Here is a 20,292-nt window from a genome sequence, read left to right as displayed (position 1 = left end):
GGTTCAAAAGCTTTAGTCCAACATTAGCTTCAAATCCACAAAACATTAAGTAAGATGAGGATGGAGTCTTTCCATACTAAATCTTATAAAGTGTTTAATCTACTTATTAGTTGGTATTTGTATTCAAGATACAATTAATAGTGATTGAATTATTACCCCAAAAAGATTAAAGGAGGATATTTCTACCGATTAGAAAGTAAATCATACCAAGTAATATTTAATTCATCATTTATTATCACCAAGGCCTTAGACGGTTCTTACTAGTTTGCATATTAACTTTTTGAAACCTTCAACAAAGATTTCACAATTATGCTTTACCACGTAAAATATAATTAACACTACTATAATTGTTAACAAAGTTGATTTTGTATCATGTGCTTAATCTCATACATTCATTAGAAAGGAAGTCATACACCAAAATGTATAGTTCCTTAATTATTTTCTCTACACTTTAGTGAAAATATTATTAGGAATCTTTTACATATAAATAAGGTTCACATATGTCAAATAAACTACATTATTTGCCTTCAAAGATCCCTTTCTTGAAGTTGGAATATGTGATTGCCATTTATATGATAAAGATAACAATATCAAAGATAAGTTTGACTTAAAACAAGTTTAAGTCAAAAGTGCTTGCATATAGAACTTAATTTTATTTATGAAATGTTGATATTTACTTCACAACTTATTAAGAGATTTACTATCATAAATAGAAGTTACTCATTTCATAATATGAATATTATCTTTATGAAAAACGATTAAGTAAATAATCAAACATTTGAATAAAATAACTGAGACATAAATTTAGACATGCTAAATTAAAACATAATTTGCTCCAAAACAAATAGTGTTTTACATTACAAGTAATTTATGTTCAAAGCATAAACTAAACTCCTAGAGTGTAGTTCCAACTTGATTGTGCTCAACATGGTTACTTTTCAATAAATCTATGCAAGCCATTTACAAATATTTGATTAACATTTAAGTACCAAGTACCTAAGTGTTATATGAAAAGTATGAGTTCTATCATAGGCGACTCCCAAGCTGAAGTTTTTTATCAAGCAAGTGGAATTGCAGCTGTGAAAGGTGGTAAGAAACATAAGAAGTGATAATGTTCTAGAGTTCAAAAATAAAGACTTTGAAGAATTTCTGGCTGAAAAAGGAGTAACTCACAACTTCTCTGCTCCCTATACTCCATGACAGAATGGGATCGTTGAAAGGCGAAACCGTTCATTGTCTGAAGCCGCCCGAGCCATGTTGAGTTTCGCTTCTCTTCCATTATACTTTTGGGCAGATGCTATGGCTGCTTCTTGTTACACACAGAACCGGTCCTTCCTAAACAAGCAATTTTCCATCACTCCATACGAGATTTTGAATAATCGCAAACCCAATGTAAAGTTTTTCCATGTGTTCGGTTCAAGATGCTTTATTTTCAACTCCAAATAGAACCGAAACAAGTTTTATGTAAAGGCAGATGAAGGGATCTTTCTTGGCTATTCGCTTACTTTAAAAGCATATAGGGTTCTGAATAAATGCTCAAGGAAAATTGAAGAAACCTACTATGTAACTTTTGATGACAATTACATGAAGAAGATTCAAGCAAGCAAAGGTCCAACAGAGGAAATCTTTCCGGAATCAAGTCAAGTCTTAATACCCATTTCCAATCTATTTGAAGAGTACATGCTGTTCTTTGATGAACCAGAGAAGGTGATCCACTCAGAAGCGAAAGCAGCAGATAACAATATCGATACCTTGAAGAAAATAATCGATGAAGTTGCTAAAGACATGGAAAGCGAACCTCAACAACCAACCGAGAAGCAAACTCAAAGCGAACCTATTGCATCAGGTGATTATCCAGCTACTAATGACCCTCCAAGAGAAAGCTCTATACTTCATGGGGAGGGTCCGTCTACACCAAAAACAATTGAATTGCCTTATCAGGGGGTGAATCCATCACAACGCCCAACCCATGAATGTCCATTCGAGGGGGAGAATCCAGATTCTGACATGGGATACGCTTCGCCATTTGTGGGGGAGAATGAGAATACAAATAATGAAGGAGATCAATCAGAACTTGAAGTAGATGTAAATGCTAAGCTAGATCCCGCTTATGATCCAAATTACCCTCGTCTCATAAAATGGGCAAAGGATCATCCTAAAACTCAAATCATTGGTGAATCATCTGAGGGAGTTCTCACACACTCTCAACTGAAGGCGAAGCAAGCTGCTTTATTCTCTCATGTAGAATTTTGCATGTTTAATTCGTTTGTATCCAAAATTGAACCAAAAACGGTAAATGTTGCTCTTGATCACTTTAATTGGGTGCAAGCTATGCAAGACGAACTCCATGAGTTTGAACGAAATCGAGTTTGGAGGTTGATTCCCACACCAAAAGAAGCATCTATAGTCGGTTTAAAATGGGTTTTTAGAAATAAGTTAGATAAAGAAGGCAACGTAATTCGCAACAAAGCGAGGCTCATGGTGAAAGGATATTGTCTGGAAGAAGGAATAGATTATGAAGAGACCTTCGCTCCTGTAGCAAGGTTGGAATCAGTGAGAATCTTTCTGGCATATGCTGCACAAAAAAACTTCAAAGTTTTCCAAATGGATGTAAAATGTGCTTTCTTGAATGGAGAACTAGAAGAAACGGTATATGTTGAACAACCACCCGGATTTGTGAATGAGAAGTATCCTGATCACTACTACATACTGGATAAAGCAGTCTATGGTTTGAACCAAGCCCCAAGAGTTTGGTATGAAACTCTAACACGTTTTCTTAAAATGTCAAAATTCAAACAAGGTTCGGTTGACCCAACCTTCTTTTGCAAGAAAGAGGGCGGAAACTTAATGATAGTTCATATTTATGTCGATGACATCATCTTCGGCTCCACGAATCCTAGCTTAACAGTTGAATTCAGGAAGTTGATGGAGACTAAATTTGAGATGAGCACAATGGGTCCGATTAAATTTTTCCTTGGATTAAATATAAGACAGGGACCAGAAGGCATCTTCATTAATCAGGAAGCGTACACGAAGACTCTGTTGGCGAAGTTCGGCATGACGGGAGATTCCAAAGTAAAGGTTACAATGGCATTTGGCATGAAGCTGACTCCATCTCTTAAGAAACCGGCTATTGATGTGACTCTCTATCATTAAATGATAGGGTCCCTTATGTATCTAATGGCTAGTAGACCGGACATAATGTTTTCAGTCTGCTACTGTGGAAGGTTTCAAGCAAATCCAAGAGAACCTCATATGGTTGCAGTGAAAAACATATTCCGGTATCTGAAAGCGAACCTCGTCTCTCAGTCTTTGGTATCCTGCAAAATCTGGCTTCTTTATTCAAGCCTTCTCGGACGCTGATCTTGGTGGGTGTGGATTAGACTGAAAGAGCACAGCTGGTGGGTGCCAGTTTCTCGATGGTAAACTAGTCAGCTGGCAATCAAAGAAACAAACTTGTGTGTCTCTTTCCACAGCCGAAGCTGAGTACATCGCTGCAGCATCCTGTACATCACAAGTCATATGGTTACAAAGCCAAGTTAGAGACTATGGCTTATGCATGAAAAGGATTCCTCTCTACTGTGACTCAGAAAATGCGATTCGAATATGTCACATTCCAGTGCAACACTCGAAGACTAAACATATTGCACTAAGATACCACTTCATAAAGGACCATGAGGAAGATGGTAACGTTGAAGTTAACTTTGTTTGGTGCTTAGATCAACAGGCTGACATATTCACTAAGGCCCTACCGGAAGCAAGCTTTAATAAAATTCTACAAGGCTTGGGAATGATGGAAGCTGAGTCGATACCGAAACCCCTTTCGTTTCACTAAAAATTGGAGAATCGAAATAGAGCGAACGCTCGGTCTATTTCGGTTCCGGAACTTTTGGTAACCGAAATGAACCGAATGCTCGGCCCATTTCGCTTCATCTTTATGAAGTTTGATTTCAGTTGCATGGTTTGTATATCTTGTCTATATTTTCGCTTACCTTTTATTTCTCTTTTATTTTCATTCCAAAAACTCCAAAAATATTTTTATTTTCTGTTTTTATTCTTTTTCAGAAATATTCAAAACTCCAAAAATATTTTTTATTTTATGATTTTATTCTTTTTCAGAAATATTCAAAACTTCAAAAATATTTTTTTTGTTTGTTTCATTTTTTTTGGTTTAACGATCACAGATGCTATCTCAATTACAATTGGAGTTGGGGCAAGTATAACACTTTTATCTTTGTACTAGTTAAGTGTCCCTAGAAGCATGTTGTCGCATGTAGACCGAAGCCTCCTAGACTCTGAGTGAAGCCTTAATGATTCGATCGACACCTATCATTTCGTCCCAATTAGGCTACTAAATTCACTCCAGTCATGAGCTACCTTACTCTTCTCATAGTGAGTTAAGAGTTTTTTGCTTTGTCATTCTAAATTCGCAGAGGTACTTTCGGCTCTTTAACCACCTCATTTTTCTCCATCACGTTTTGCTCCACAATCGTAACCCTTGAGACTCTTAGCAATTACCAATGGGGTTTATGGTTACACAACATCTGTGTTGATGATCTTAGATACGTTCACCACGTGCTGAGTGAGACCCAAAATCCTACACCTTGAATGAATTGATGGTGAACGCTATAATGTTCAAGCTATATCTTGTACCTCAAGAAATCTCCTTTTTAATTTTTGCGTGATCCTTATGATATTGTCTATCACCAAGATGTATCTTCCCATAAGATCCAGTTTCAGTTTTGTTTTTGAGATTTCTTATTATTATCCAGTCAAAAAATAAATTCTCCAACCTACTTGTTCAACAGACCACATCGGTCTCACAAGTACTTCATCCTACTTTCGGTCTTATTTTAAGTATCGAAGTTCGGTTGAAGCTAAACCACCCACTAAAGCCTATTCTTGAAAAGATACCTTTCAATGTTTAATAACAAACATTTGATTGTATTTCACGGGAAACCACACAGACACTTCTCAGTCTCTCTTGACTTTGAAGGAAGAGATCCATGTCCGGGATCATTCGTTTCATGTCTTCAAAGACATCACTTATATCCCACACACATCTTGCTTTATTTCTTTTTCTTTGGAACACTCTTGCACGAAGATCTTTATGATTTTCCAAACTCTTGTTTGTGGTACTAATGGAACTTTTCAGATTTGTGCTTGCAGTTCTAACAGATAAGGTGGTTCACTTTCTTATGGAGGAGTGAAACTTGCTTAACATGAAGCGAACGAATGAGTCTCGTTTATAGCTGCTTGTACTTGACTTTTCAGCATTTTCAAAATTGAAGAGACGGTAATTGGATAAGAATTCCACATGACTCATAGGATAAGGATTTGTATTGGGCGCGTGAATTTGAAACGGTTTCTACACCCACACCTTCTTACGTATATCTAGGGAAATCAAGTTGTCAAATCGTTCTTTTTCTTGCGACGTTTCAGAGATCATATCATCGTCACAACGGATATTTTCTCTCCCGTGGCAACGGTATAAAAGGGGGTTCTCACACCTACTGTACCTCCTTACCTTATTCAACCTCTCTCTTGAATACAACAGGCGATATACAATTGTTCATCTTCTTCACTATAGCAATGGCGGAATCATCCTCTCTTCAAGATCAAACAGCTTCATCATCTTTGCTTACGATAAAATCCAATCAGAATCTCATCATTCAACCGGATCCTTTCCTTTATGATTCGTACATGCTTCACGTTGTAGAGTGTCTCAAGTATTCTCCATTGGTGATTGCTCTCACGCAAGTCGAATCAGTTCCCATGTCCCTTCTACCACAGGTCTATTTCACGGATTCCTATGACAAACACAAGGAACAGATCTACTTTGATATCTTTAATCACAAGACATTTGTATCCAAAGCACGCTTCTGTTCACTGCTAGGGCTTGCTGCAAATGCTTCTGTCATCTCTCCGGATTTCATCACAACAAATCAGTTGTTTTCGATGTTCTATGACATGGGATACACAAACGTTTTAACTATGGTGATGAAATTCAAGAAGTCATGTTTACCACCTTAATGGAATGGTCTGTTCACACTTATCTATAAGGGGTTAGAAGAAAGGGTTGTAGGGTCGGATGGGGCGAGTAAATGTTTCATGACCATTCTTTATGGTCTCTACAATGGAATCAATTCGGATTATGGTTCACTAATCTGGTCACAACTGGTGCAGAGCCTTAACTTCTCATCCAAACATTCTGAGATTTCATGCGGTCATTTCTGGACATTTGTCACTGGTAGAGCCATTGAAACTTTTCAGATTCCTGTCATGGCGGATGCTCTGCTGTCTTCTGTTGCTACTTTTCACATGACCAAAATTATTGTTTCGGAGCCTACACAGTTCATGTACATCGTTCTATTCCTGAATCGATGAGTCGATGTGTCTCTAGTGAAAGTAAAGTCATGGCCGATTACAGTAAATTGACACCTTCGGGTCCACGCCAACTCACTCCTGAGATGCAGAGGGGGAAGAAACCGGAGTCTAAGAAAGTCGAGACCGAAGGTCCCTCATCTCCTAAAAAGCGTAAGGCTGGTAAAGCTGCACCTTCGGCTCCCAAAAAGAAAAAGGTCAAGAAGATGGAAAAGCGACCAAAGGCACTGACGTCTCCTACTTCCAATGAAAGGGAGCAATCAGCCGATGAAGAAGATGAGGTTTAACATGAAGGCTCACCAAGAGGAAACACTCCTCCCAGATCTCCAACTCCTGAGGTACATATTCATGTTCCTACTCCCCCTCCTTCTCCAAAACGAACCACAATACCAATCTCGGTTGCTCCCATTCCACCACATGTCACTTCTCAACTTACTACTACTACTCCACTACCACCACCAATATTTTCTCAAGCAACAACAACCACAACAACTGGACCTTCGGTGAGTGTCAACGTATCTGATACGGGGGCACATACCATTGGCATTGACACCCCTGTTACCACCAAATCTCTCTCACCATCACCTTCAACAAACTTTGAGCCTACTCTGGGAGGTGAACACTTTGATTTTGACTCCACTTATTATAGTCCTTATTGGCTTCCAAGTGAAGATGATGATGGTGCTCTGGTGACAAAGCTCCATTTAAAAGATCTTCATGATAAGCCTGACAAATTGCTTGGTTCCTCAGCAACTTATTCAGATGTTGTATTAAAAGCTTTTCTTGACACTAATCTTCAGCAATATACATCCTCAATCGACAAATATACAAAGGTTGTGGATGCCTCCATATCTACCTGCAAGAAAGCAACAACCGAAGTAACAGATCTTGTTCATGATTCAAAGATCTTTTTGGAATCATTCAAAGGCCATGCAGACTCCAATGCTGCAAAGGTTAATGCTTCTGTTGATTCTCTCTTAAAGTCCCTTCAAGAAGAGATAACAAAGTTTGATTATGTTAGAACTGCATTCCAAGCTGATCAAACTTCTCTTCTCATTTCGGTCAATTCTCGCCTTGATAAGCTTCAGGCTGACCTGGCCATGGAAAAAAAGATTATGGACGAACTAGCTCGAAAGACTACACAAGTTGAAGTCCAGTCTGCTCATCTTGCTCAAGCCCAGAAGGAGATTGCATCACTCAAGACTGAGAAGGCAGTTCTTAAAAGTAGTGTTGGAGATGTTCTTTCAATTCTCAATAATCTTGTTAATGCTCATGATCCGGTTCTCACCCTTACTATCCGGAATCACTTGACAGCTAAACTTCTTCCTTCTATTCAGATATTGAGTCAGATTCAGGGTGTTATGGATCGCGTGGTCACTTCGCAACAAAGGGGAGAAGTTAATCCTCCAATTCCACCCAAATTCATTATCAAAACCGAACCGAAGGATAATGTGGCTTCGGGTTCTGGTGGACAGGAAAAACCAAAGGGTGTTGTGGAAGGTAGTGATGATGAAGAAGAAGAAACGATTGCTGAGGCATTAAAGAGGAAGAAAAGGGATAAAGAGATTGACGAAAGTTTGAGAATAGCCAGAGAGGAAAAAGAGAAAGAGCGAAAGCAGAAAACAACTCAAGATGCTCTGGTTTGTAAGCAGGCTCTCTTTCCCACTTGGACCCGGGAAAGATTAATCAAAGAAGCAATTGAGTCTCCCAGCACTCACTGAATGGAACCTGTTGTCTCGTTTGAATGTGAAAACACGAGGGATTCTCAATTTGATATGCCCATCACTCGCAGGGCATTCGTGTTCCATTGTTTTGATTCAACGGTTGAAGTCCCTTCTCCTCACCCACATGTTGATCGAGATCTAATCTATTATTATCTTGAATTTGCTCAAACCCAATACTTGACATGGAGTGCTCAGAAAAAAACATCTGTCAAGGTATTGAAACCAAATGCTGCTGGGAAATTTATCAACATAAAATTCAGGGTGACCCGAGGTTCTGATAACTCGGTTCATATGATTTCATTAGCTGATCTTCCAAACCTGAACCTACACGATTGAATTATGTTGTTCAATATTCTGCTTACTAATCAAGAGTAGTATGGGCCGATCCTCGATCACATTAAGAGAATGTTGGCTTCCTACATCCATGAAGTTGCTAAGATGGATCAGGAGGTTGCAAACTTTTTGAGGAAGAAGCCGATTGTGAAGAATATCGGGAAGCCAAGTGATCTAAATAAGATGAAATTGGGCAAGATAGATCCAATTCATCACACTGTTATGTTCACTAGAAGCGAAGGTGAAAAATTCCTTTTCGCTCTTGTTGACAAACACTTGTTCTCCACTTCCAGCTTGGAGCACGTACTTGATATAACTAACAGGTGTAAACTGAACAGTGATTTGGATAAGAATAATTTCTCTGACATGCTTCGGTGGTATATAACTTTTCGTCACACTCTTTTGGCCATTATGCTGAAGGTGTTCAAGACAGTGAAGAAGTTTTTTCTTTCTCAACCGAACTAATGTCTCGCCTTTATTGATGCAAAGGGGGAGATTGTTGCGTCTAGAGTGTTGCGTCATATGGGCTTAATGTTGATATATTGATTACCCGGTTGGAGCCTGTCCAACCGTGGTTTAAGCATTAGGGTTAGCTTATATAATTTGCATGCATGTATAGCTTTACAAGAAGACATTCTCATTAGTAGCTTTTGCATTGTAACCCTAAACACACCTCTACAGTCGAAGTTCTTCATCGAGCTCTTCTGAGGTGTGAGATATTAATCATTCGACATCTTTTGATCCATCCTTGTGTTCTTTGATTGCTTCATTCTTGTTTATCTGTTTTGAATCTATCGATCTAATAGTGCAATAATCTCATCAGGCCTAATAGACGTTTTAACAAATAAATATAATGACACATTTAATTCTTATTATCTCAAAAATCAAATATTACAATACTAAACTATTACATCTATTTTCCTACTCTTTTCTAATGGTGATCAGTGATGGAAACCTCTCGGTTGTCACATCTTACCCTGGTTGTAGCTTTTACCTTCAATGCTTCTAGTAATTTTGGCCCAATCTTCACTACAAACATACACGACCTCATTTTAGTAGATTAGTCTATGGATAAGGAAATAATGTGATTTACGTTTACAAAAATCACTCAGATTTGGGTGAAGATGAAGGTATGTAAATCTAAAACCCATGTGATTTACCTGAACACATGAGTCGGGTAATCTTAGAGCGAGAAGATTGAAACCATAAAGGTGCCTAACAAAGATAAGACCAATCTGAAACTAAAACTCAAATCATCTCAATCTACCATGAAATTCCAGTTAGGGTTGTAAGTTGTGGAGAAATAATAGAAGCAGGAGGTGTATAGAAATGAGGCATAAACAAGGTGAATTTCTAAGTGTGTTGCAGGGTAATTGTGACATCCCTAAATTCACGGTCATTTTAAAAATTTTATTTATTCTTATTTAAACATCAGAGTATCCATTTTAAACAATAATATTGCGGAATTTGTTCCTACAAAACATGATAAAGATATTATCAAAGAATTTCCAAAGAAATGTACTTTGTTTATACTTTATATTAAAACATTGGGATGTCATCGTCAATATAGAAACATAAGCATAAACAAGCCTTACATTCATTTACACTGAGTGGGTCAGGTTGGGAAACCTGGTGAGTACATAGGGTTTTCAACCCACAATAATATAATTATTATGTTTAATCATCAAACAATTAACCCAATTATCCTTACCCATTATCTTCTTTATTCTTAAGTATCTTCCTTATGAATCATCTATTCCTTTTGTACTATATTTACTGTTAACGTATGTGTGGTATGTTTTCGTATTCGAAAGGTACATATATAAGTATACGAGTTTAATGATTACGCAAAGGTATTTAATTAGACCACAAAGGCCCAATAACATGTAAGAGGGTAATTTATGCTCAATAGGCATGTAAATGGGCCACAAAAGCCCAATAAACATGTAATCCATAACTTAGGACCAAATTAACATGTAAGTGGGTCACAAGGCCCAATAAACACGTCATAGAAAACATTAGGCTCAATATACACTTAAATGGGCCCTTAGGTCCCAATGGCCATGTAACGTGGATATTAGGCCCAATAAATAGTTATCGACGTATTTCATTCATTTGTTTTGTTCCGTAGTTTGTTTTAGCTCGAGGTTTACTAGATTGATGATAAGAAGCTTTCTTTTTGTAAAAATGACATTTTTGGCCAATAATCCTCTAATTTTTAATTAAGGCCCAAAGTTTTTTAAAAATGACACTTTAGTCCCTAATTTATAAAATTTTGCAATTTTGTCCCAAATGTTTAGAAATTCACAAATTTAATCCAAAATTTTATGTTTTGACATTTATGGCCAAGTTTTGCAGAAAATTACATTTTCAGCCTCTTTTTTGTAAAAGTTGTCACTTTCGGCCCAATTTTTAATAAAAGTTACATTTTTGGTCCAATTTAGGAATAAATGTCATTTTTACCCCAAAATTTGGTTTATTTACATTTAAGATTCAAAATTTGGCCAATTTACATTTTTAATCCCCCAAACCTCATTTTTCGTAATTTTGGGCGCAAAACCATGAGCCCAAAAATTTGGCCCATTAAGCTACAATTTACATTTTTGGCCCTTTGGAAATTATGTTTATCATAAAAATCCCTTTTTATACAAGTAGGACCTGTTTGGTCCCTATAAATACATAATTTGCCCTTTTAGTCCTTATCTTTTGTTTTCTTGACAATTTTTGACCTTTAACTAGGTTTTTTGTTGAAATCTTTGGTATCTTAAACATGTAATCACTTTTGGCTTGATAATGTGATGTATATAATGTCATAGTTCATAGATCTTTACTCAATATTACTTAAATTTTCGAGATTTTCTAAGATCTAACACACTTTTACCAAATAAAATAAGAATTCACACAAAGCATGCATATAACACATAGATCTACACATTTTACTCGCATTCTCCCCCAAAATCATATGAAAACCGAAAACAAGGGGGGTATGAACTCACCTTTGCTTGATGTTTCAGTTTTGAAGAAGAAGTGGAAGAGATTTTTGGTCCTAACACACCTTTGTTGTAGATCTCGAACTTATGGAGATTTTCTAAGAGTATGATCACCAAAATGTTTAGGAGAAGTGATTTATCATGAGAAAGGAGTTATATAGCTTGGATTTGTACAAACTTACCAAGAAATGATGATATTCTTGTGAGAATCCTCTTGTACACAAGCAAAATCTCGAGATTTTGGAGAAAGAAGAAGAAGATGCTTGAGAGTGATTGAGGAAGTATTTGAAAGAGTGTGTGTGTGTGTGTGTGTGTGTTTGGCTCCCGACCGAGAGTAGAAGAAGTGATTGGAGAGAGATAATGAAGTGACTTGCATGGGAATATGAGAGTCCTTGCATTGATATATGTTGAACATTATGGAGGTGGCACCTCCTAAGTCAACTCTTATTACATTTCCCTTTTTTTTATTTGATGTTGGGCCGAGATCTTTGGGCCAAGGAGTGGGAATTGAATAGTTTGAGCGCATTAACATCTAGTTAGGATTTTTGGAACCTAAACATAAATTTTTTGGCCCATTAGGCTCATTAGATAGCTCATGGCTCATTTTAAAACAAAAGGGGAGTTTATGGCCCATTAGGGAAAACTAATTCATTACTGGCCCATAAGGCCCATTAAGGGTAAACTAATTTTCTTTGGACCCAAAATGCTAAGTTTAGTGAAGTGGGTCCAATTAGACTCCAAATAAGGTTTCCAAGCCCAAAATGGTTGAATTGGATGCTTATTGGTCCATTAGGCCTAATAAGGAAATCCTAGTCCAATATGGACTTAAACCATGGTTCTTAGGGCTTCAGACTCTTTGATGAACATAAATGGTGAATCTAAATGAGCATCGAGTGATATTTACTTAGAGTATATGTTTTGCAATAGTTGGATGATTATACAAGAATAGAATTTCCTAGCTAAAATGCTAGTTGTGACATCATCCCCCCGTTAGAGGAAATTCCGTCCCGAAATTCTTTTGAAAACCAAGATTGTGAAGGAAAGAATAAGTGAGGGTACTTTTGTTTCATTTGGTCTTCACGTTCCCACGTGAATTCCGGTCCACATTTAGCACTCCATAGAAACTTCACAATCGGAATGCGACTTTGCTTTGTACGCTTCACTTCCTTATCCATAATCTCGACTGGTTCTTCGACGAACAGGAGATTCTCGTTTATCTCAATCTCTTCCAAAGGGACGACAAGGGTTTCATCTGATAGACACTTTTTTCAGATTCGAGACGTGGAACATTGTGTGTACGTTGCTGAGCTCGGCGGGTAACTACAGCTTGTAAGTCACTCGACCAATCCGAGCAAGAATCTCGAACGGTCCAATGTACCGTGGGTTCAATTTTACTCTTTTCCCAAATCGAATCATTCCCTTCCATCGAGAGACCTTTAATAACACGCGATCCCCGACTTGAAATTCTAGTGGCTTTCGCCGCTTGTCAGCATAGCTCTTTTGTCGGGCTCGCAATGCTTGAAGTCAAGCTTTGATTTGGACTATATTTTCTATTGTTTCACAAATGATTTCGGGTCCTGTAAGAGCACTGGTTGGTGATTTCCCTTTTTCTATTTGAGTGTCACCCACCTCGGCCCAGCATAGGGGCGATCTACATTTATGACCATAGAGAGCCTCGAAGGAAGCAACCTTGATGCTCGTGTGATAACTGTTGTTGTAGGAGAATTTGATCAGAGGCAAGTGGGTATCCCATGACTTGCCAAAATCGATCACGCAAGCTTGGAGCATATCCTCTAGTGTCTGGATGGTGCGCTCACTCTGACCATCCGTCTCTAGGTGGTAGGCGGTGCTCATGTCTAGTTGTGTTCCTATTGCCTTCTGAAGAGATTGCCAGAATCTTGAAGTAAATTTGGTGTCTCGATCCGAGATAATAGATGCTAGCACTCCATGGAGTCTCACAACCTCCTTGATGTAAATTCGGGTCAGCTTTTCCATCTTGTAGGATTCTTTTATTGGCATGAAATGAGCAGATTTTGTTACTCTATATACAATTACCCATATTGCATCCAATCCGCCAGTTGTCTTGGGTAATTTTGTCACAAAGTCCATGGTAATCCTCTCCCCTTTCCACTCGGGTATCACTGTTTGTTGTAGTAGTCCCGAGGGCTTTTGGTATTCCACTTTCACTTTGGCGCATGCAAGACACTTGCCTACGAAAGTGGCTATCTCTGCCTTCATATTAGGCCACCAATATTGTTGCTTGATATCCAAGTACATTTTATCTGACCCCGGATGAATAGAATATCGCGTCTTGTGGGCTTCATGCATGATTACTTCTCTAAATCCCCTGATTTTGGGAACCAAGATTCTATTCATGAAGTGGTGAGTTCTGTCGTCTTTAACTTCGAGCTCCTTCTCCATTCCTCATAGTGATTCACTAGACATATTTTCTGGCTTCAAGGCATCTGATTGGGCTTCCTTGATCTGTGAGGCTAGATGAGATTAGATGGTGATTGATAGGGTCTTCAAACGATGACTTAAATACTCCTTTCGGCTTAGGGCATCGGCTACCACGTTAGCCTTGCATGGATGGTATTTGATCTTACACTCATAATCATTTAACAGTTCAATCCATCTTCGCTGCCTCATGTTTAGTTCCTTTTGATTTAGAATGTTCTAAAGGCTCTTGTGGTCTGTAAAGATGGTGCACTTGGTACCATAGAGGTAGTGCCTCCAAATTTTTAAGGCGAAGATCACTGCCCCAGTTCAAGATCATGTGTGGTATAATTTACTTCATGCGCTTCCAGTTGTCTAGAAGCATAGACAATTACCTTCCCGCGTTGCATAAGGACACAACCTAAACCCAGATTCGAAGCATCACAGTAAACTATGAAGTCTTCGGTTCAAGGTTTGGAAAGCGATCTCTTGCTTCTCCGTCCAGTTGAAAGGTACGCCTTTCTATGTCAATGTGGTGAGGGGTTTGGCTATCTTAGAAAAGTTCTGAATGAATCTTCGGTAATAGCCTGCTGGACCCAAGAATTGACGAATCTTTATTGGCGTTGTTGGAATCGCCCAGCCTTCAATGGCCTTGAATTTGGAGGGATCTACATGGATTCCTTCCTGACTAACTACATGCCCCAAGAAATTTACACTACGGAGCCAAAACTCACACTTTGAGAGTTTCGCATATAACTTTTCAGCTCGAAGGGTCTCTAAGATTTGTCAGAGATGTTGGCTATGCTCTTCCTTGCTTCGAGGGTATACGAGAATATCATCAATGAAAACGATCACGAATTTGTCAAGGAATGGACGAAAAACTCAATTCATGAGGTCCATTAATGCTGCGGGGGCATTTGTCAGACCAAAGGGCATCACGATGAATTCGTAATGACCGTAACGAGTTCGGAAAGCAGTCTTAGGAATGTCCTCATCTCGGACTTTGAGTTTATGATAACCGGATCTCAGATCTATCTATGAAAATTAACTAGCCACTTGAAGATGGTCAAATAGATCATCGATTCGCGGAAGTGGATACCGATTTTTGATGGTGAACTTATTCAGTTCCCTATAGTCAATGCACATCCTGAAGGATCCGTCTTTCTTTTGAACGAAAAGAACCGAAGCTCCGCATGGAGAGAATCTTGGTCTAATGAATCCTTTATTCAAGAGTTCACTTAATTGGCTTGACAATTCTTGCATTTCAGCAGGAGCCAACCAATAAGGTGATTTGGCGATCGAAGTGGCTCCAGGCACTAGGTTGATTCTGAATTCGATTTTTCATTCTGGGGGTATTCCAGGAAGTTCCTCTGGAAACACATCCAGGAAGTCACATGCCACTGGGATGTTTTGAATGCTTACTTCCTCTTTGGTTTTGTCCACAATGTGAGCGAAAAACGCATCGTTCTTCTTGTGCAAGCACTTTTGTGCCTTGATGCACGAGATAAGACGAAGATTTTCATGGGGTTTATCTCCATATATTATTAGGGTTTTGCGATTTGGAAGATGAAGGCGAACGACCTTCTCGTGACCCATAATATCGGCATGATGGGGGCTTAACCAATCCATACCGATGATCCCGTCAAAACTCCTAATATTTACTGGCATTAAGTTTATTTGGAAGGTGTAATTGTTTAGAGTTAGTGTACAACCTACATAGATATCCTTAGTTGATTCAGTCTTCCCATTATCCATTTCCAACGTGAAGGCTTCATTATGCTTTTGGGGTTGGTGTTTTAGTAAGTGTTTGAACTTATTACTCACAGAACTTCGCTCCACTCCACTATCAAATAAGATGCATGCATACGAGTCGTTAAGTAGGAATGTACCGGTGACAACGGTTGGGTCCTGCACTGCTTCACCAGGACCCATTGTTAGTACTCTCCCTACTGCTCCTGTCCCATGATTGTTCGCGTTGGGGCAATTTCGCCTGATATGCCCATTTTCCCACATCCGCAACAGGTATATATGGCTACAACATTGTTGTTGTTGTTGTTGTTGTTGTTGTTGTTGTTATTGTTGTTGTTGTTTTTCATCTGGTTCTGTTGAAGTTGAATCCTACAATACTTCGATTACGCCTCTCAGCTACACCATTCAACTGTGGTGTCCTGGGAGGTGTCAATTGTGAGACAATCCCACATTCCCTAAGATAGTCGAGGAACTCTAAACTAAGATACTCACCACCTCGATTGGATCGAAGCATCTTAATGTTCCTGCCCAATTGATTCTCGAATTCCTGTTTAAATTCCTTAAACCTTTCGAAAGTCTCTGACTTATGCTTGATCAAATAGACATATCCATATCTATTGTAATCATCAGTAAAAGTCAAATAATAACAATTAGCATCCCTTGTGGCATGTTTGAATGGTCCACACACATCCGTGTGTACAAGGTCCAACAAACCTTCACCCCTCTCACAAGAACCTGTGAAGGGTGACTTTGTCATTTTCCCAAGTAAGCATGATTCGCGACTATCATCTGACTTTAGGTCAAATGACTCCAAGACTCCATCCTTTTGGAGTTGGCCTATGCGTTTCTTGCTTATATGTCCAAGACGACAATGCCATAATGATGCTTTATCCAAGTTATTATTATTAACAGAATCAATACACAATACATTATTTCCTAAGTTATCAATCACAGATACTGTTTCATACACGCCATCACAAGGTAATGCTTTAAAATAAAGAACATTATTAAAGAAAGCATTAATCGAACCAACTTCATTATCAAATGAAAAGGTAAACCCTTGTTTGTACAATGCATGAAAGGAAATAATATTTCTTTCCATTTCTGGCGAATAACAACACTTATTCAAATCTAAACTAAACCCACTACTTAGCGATAAAGTATAAACTCCAATCTTGGTGACAGGTGAAGCTTTCCTGTTTCTCATGATCAAGTTTATTCTTCCTTGCTCCACATTCTCACTTCTTCTTAGTCCCTATAAATCAGAACAGATATGAATACCACAACCGGTATCAAGGACCCAAGAATTAGAATGGGGTGAGTTATTAGATAAGATAGTGTAAATACCTGCATGGTTGGGTTTAACTTTCCCATCCTTCACATCTTACTGGTACTTTGGGCAGTTCCGCTTCCAATGTGCCTTTTCATGGCAATAGAAGCATTCAGCCTCTTTTGGGTCAGAAGAAGGAGTGATGAAACCTTTCTTGGTTCCACTTGAAGAAGAGCCATCAAGGGTCCTAACCTTGGTACCCTTCGAAGAACTCTTTCTCTTCTTCCTTCGTCCTTTCCCGATTACCAAGACAGGGGCGGAGTTGGTAGGAGTAGGAGTAGTAACAACTGCCTTACCCTTAAGACCACTTTCCGCGGTCTTTAAGAGTCCTTGAAGTTTGCTAAGAGTGACCTCTTCCTTTTTCATGTGGTATGTCATGCGGAATTGATCATAACATGAAGTTAAGGAGTGCAAAATAATATCTATTGCTAGCTCCTCCGGGAAGTTCACATTAAGCTTCAGCAAACGGTCCATAAATCTTTGCATTTTCTGCATGTGGCCCATGATGGGTTCTCCATCCTTCATGCGAGTTGTTATCATGGAGGAGATGATTTCATACCTCTCTTGACAAGCACTTTGATGGTATCTTTCCATCAAGTCTTGGTGCATCTCATAAGGGTAGAAATATTCATAGGATTTTTGGAGATCCGCGGTCATAGTGGCCATCATGATGCATGCCAATTTGGAGGCATCCCTTTCATGTGCCCTAAACTCAACGATCTCTTGAGGAGTAGCAACTGTCTCATCAATCTCCTTAAGCTCCTTATCGAGGACATATTCCTTGCCATCGTAGCGAGTAATCATTCTGATGTTTCTGATCCATTCATTAAAGTTGGATCCATCAAAAGTGACTTTCCCACATAAGTTCATAAGAGAAAAGGAGCCACTAGGATTAGAGCCAGAAGCAGCGTTGTTTGCAGACATCTAGTAAGAGAAGAAAGAAAGAATTAGTTTAGATATAGAGATAGTCCTTAATAAAACACCCAAATGTAATATTAAGGCTAGGACCCAATCACAATATATTATACTTAGAAGAGGTATGCCGTAATCTAAGTAATAACATATTTGAAAGGTAGGTGAATGACGATTCACCAATTTCCACCAAAGTCGAAATATTAAAATATTTAATTTGGTTCTTAGAAACTCCTAGATTCTTTTGAGATTCAATGAAATTTTCAAAGGCATGTTTCAATCTCAAGTGAGCCCTCCAAGTTTTGTGACTGGGATGCCGAGGATCACAAAACGAGGTGTGAAGTAACCATGCAAATCACTTGGTACCCTTAATAAATTACCCCTCAATCGATGTGCCGGTTAACCACACACGCTCCATCGATACAATGATAAATATTAAGTCACCCTTTACCTACCTTGTTAAGTCCAAGTTAGTATGCCGGTTAACCACACACGCTCCACTAACGACTTAGACAAAGTGTAAAGTGTAATTTCATGGATTAGCACCTTATTCACATTTTTCCTAAAGTAACTAAGATTGGGAATTTAATAAAACACTTAGTTACTTTATAATATTCATCATACTTTTAATGAGAATTTATAAGTCCTTGTCTTACCCGTTCGGCTAACGACCCTCCACCAGTCAAGCAAGCGGTGGGTGAGAGTGGACACCCATTAAGTTGCCATTTTATAGGCAACAACCTTATACCCACCTTATAGACCGGCTTCGTGAATGAGGCGTACTAACGGTAAGACGACTTTAATCTTATACATACATATATATATATATATATATATATATATATATATATATATATATATTATTAACTTATAATATTATAAGTATAAGGGTTGAATTTTAACTTTTAAAATTCTAAGGGTTGGAACTAAAGTTTTTAATATGACTTTACTTGTTCCAAAACTCGAGGGCAAGTTTTGTAAACTTTCAAAACTCTTCATTTCTTGTAACTTATGAGTTTAATAGAGTAATAAAAATGAAGACTCTTCATTTTTCTAACTCTTGTGTTCTTTTAATGGTTTTTAATTCAAGTGACTTTTGGTTTTCCATAACTTGAGGACAAGTTATGGACTCCATTAAAACACATTATGATCAAGAATTAAACTACCACATAGGTTACAAATAATTCCTATGATCATCTAACCATCATAAGATCAAGAGCATGAATATGAACACTTTCATGAATCAAAAATTACACATAAAACTTTGTAATCTTGATAACAAGTTGTTGTAAATGGATTAGCAAAGACATTACACCATCTAAAACAAGTTTTCAAGTACCAAAACAGTTTAGGGTAATGTTTCTAGTCCATTTCCAGCAACTAAAGTCGAAAATCTGCACTCTGTGGCTTCTACTCGCCGAGTGCATGAACCTACTCGGCGAGTAGGTTGAAGATACACATGAACTCGGCGAGTTCATCAGGCAGACAGCAAGTTTTTCGACTTTTTCAACTATTTTGCATCAAGTATCAAACAAACAAGCCTAGGCTCTGATACCACTGATGGGTTTTGAGCATTCTAACACTTCCTAAGTGTACATGCAACCCTAATAAACCTTGGATCTATGTTTGTCTAAGATACATGCAAATAATTATTTTTCCAAGGTTCATATCCTAACTAGCATGGCATGGGGAACTTGAATCAAATAAAGCTAGTAGAAATACTTACCTTGTAGTTGTAGTTGATTCCTTGGAGTTTTAGAGCCTAGCACCAATAGTGTGGATGCCTCAAATGGAAATCACAAATCACCACAAACTTGGAACTTTGAGAGAATAGTCACTACTATCTTGAAACGGGCCCTCACCTCAACAAGTGTCAACCAGTGTGATTTCAAGAACCAAAGCCTTCTTTATATAGTGTGGTGGATTAGGGTTACATCCATGTAAACCCTAATACCCATGTCTCTTCATTTCCATGAGATCCATGGGTTAAAGCTCCATGGAGTATCCATGGACTTTTCCATGCAAGCCTAGCCCATTCCAAATAAGCCTTAGCCCACACTATATAAATATAGAAGCCCATATTTAATTAGTAATATCTTTGATCTCTAAATTAATCCTAGATTAATTATAGATCAATACTAATTAAATAATATGATCTTAAATTAATATATTAGAACTTATAATATATTAATAAATCATAACTTGTACTATTCTCAAGAGATTATCCATAAATTGTTCGGGTGAAGTGCAACCCAAATGGACCATGCCGGGTCGGGTCAAGTACATATCAAATATAGTTATGGACTTAGACACTATATCCAACAATAACATCATGATAAAACATAAAGCATATTCATTAATACTAATAGTTTTGATACATGAAAATTTGCCAGAAGACATACAGTACATAGAAATATAAAATCTGGCAGCATGA

Source organism: Lactuca sativa, chromosome 5, assembly GCF_002870075.4.
Source record: "Lactuca sativa cultivar Salinas chromosome 5, Lsat_Salinas_v11, whole genome shotgun sequence".
Classification (NCBI taxonomy): Eukaryota; Viridiplantae; Streptophyta; class Magnoliopsida; order Asterales; family Asteraceae; genus Lactuca; species Lactuca sativa.
Note: the sequence above shows the minus strand (reverse complement) of the source record.